The sequence below is a fragment of the Bison bison genome, unplaced genomic scaffold, assembly GCF_000754665.1.
Source record: "Bison bison bison isolate TAMUID 2011002044 unplaced genomic scaffold, Bison_UMD1.0 scf7180017864471, whole genome shotgun sequence".
Classification (NCBI taxonomy): Eukaryota; Metazoa; Chordata; class Mammalia; order Artiodactyla; family Bovidae; genus Bison; species Bison bison.
In genome coordinates, this window is record NW_011495032.1 from 22,114,126 (window position 1) to 22,116,014 (window position 1,889).

Here is a 1,889-nt window from a genome sequence, read left to right on the forward strand (position 1 = left end):
CTCCTGCATCTGTAATCCAAATAATGCCTTTCAGATATTTCTGTTCAGCTTCCAACTGCAACAAGCTTACACAGCCAAGAATCTGAGAACATCCGTGCTACACACTGCAGAACAACATTTAGGGAAATAAGTTAAATTAATATAATTTATAGAAACGTGTGATTAGCACTTGTGTGAAAATTCACCAAATGAAAAAATTAACAGTGCTATTTTAGAGCAGAGGAACTAAACATAACACTTGTACTGTGTTTCAACCAAAAATGCATCAAAATTTCTGAGTGCTAAAGTACCTGATTCCTTCTTGCTCTTCATACTCCTTTCTCTCCTCAGCTCAACCCCTTAGCTGATTTGTTTGAAATTGCAGTTAAAAGGAAAGAGAAGGGGAACATAACCTGACTCACCACTGAAAAATTAAAAATTAGAACTGCACGTGTATGCTCAGTCGCAAAGTTGTATCTGACTTTTGTGACCCTATGGACTGTAGCCCGCCAGGCTCCTCTCTCCATGGGATTTCCCAGGCAAGAATACTGGAGTGGGTTGCCATTTCCTTCTCTAGGGAATCTTCCTGACCCAGGGATCAAACCCGTGTCTCCTACATTGTCAGGACACTTCTTTACCACTGAGCCACCAGGGAAAGCCCTATAACTGCACACCTTGAATTAAATTCCATACAGAGATACGTTTTCAGTCAATATGGCATGCTTGGACCAACATTCGTGGCAGATGTTAACTTATACCTGAATGACTGTGATAGTATATGTGTATGTTTTGCACACAGATTTTATTTCTGCAAATTCTGTCTAAAAGCAAATGGACATAAACCAGTCAGGAAATCCAAATAACCCATGTAAGGCTTTATATCCTGCCTTGAAATCTCATCTTTCTTACAAAAGGTTTCCCCAGATATGAAGCAGTTGAAGGAAATCATAGAACTTCTAATGGCATTTTGACGAAGTAGTCAAGATAAAAAGGATAACAATAAATCAAGGCATTGGCAACTTATTTACCAGAAAGTTCAAACACCAGTAGACAGTCCTGCATAGACTCCCATATAAGACAGTTTCCTCTCTGAGCTCACAGGCTCCCTCTTTTTTAATCACTACACAGTACTGATGAGGGGAGTGGGGATTCCTAATTCAATTTACAGAAATCTCTTTGGTTCTTTCTATACAGCAGATGGCTGTCCTGCCTGCAGTCGCTGATTTCTAAATGACAATTCTGTTCTCTATGGGGAGATAGTAAAGAGAACTCTCTTAATCTGAGGCTCTGAACACAGCCCTGGAAACACAGAGCTAGTATCACCTGAGTGTATCACAGAACTTCCGAGCCTTGCATGCTACCTTAGAGGATCAATGGAACCCTAATCTTCCTGAGACAGGGTTTTGCTTTGTGTCTTATTAACAAGGAGTATAGAAGTCTCTTGGCTAGCTGAGCTAGTTCCTTCCCTCTCCGGGCTGAGCTCTCCTCCCTGTCCCAGTCTGTGAGACCCTTGAGGACACTGACTAGGTCTCTTTTTTTTTTTTTTTTTGCTCCCTTGTGCCTAACGCAGCTCTGATGTGGGATATCTGAGGCACCAAAATGTAACAGATGAAAAGGGACAAAGATGAAATTTTAAAATGCCAAACTGAAATGTCATAATAATGAAAAATTTAACATGAAAGCAGTCTAATAACAGATGTACCAGCCGCTCTAGTGTATGTGAATAATTACAGATGTACTTGTCATCTTTCTTTGTGGTTTGTATGAATCTTACCCTCTGGAAAGGCATAAGTATACAGCTATGGCAGTAGTCAGAGCTAAACCTTCTATTGCAAAGTGTCCTAGAAAGCTGATTAAAATGGAAAGTGTTTTAAGTCCTGCCTGGAGCTGCCCCTCAACTCTCCCTGGCC

General features: G+C 40.7%; 1 protein-coding gene across 4 annotated transcripts in view; it reads right to left on the reverse strand.

Annotated features, from left to right (window-relative positions):
- SATB2 (SATB homeobox 2) overlaps positions 1-1,889 on the reverse strand; it is a 205,993-nt gene that overhangs the window by 100,041 nt on the left and 104,063 nt on the right. The gene's annotated exons all lie outside the window — the stretch shown is intronic.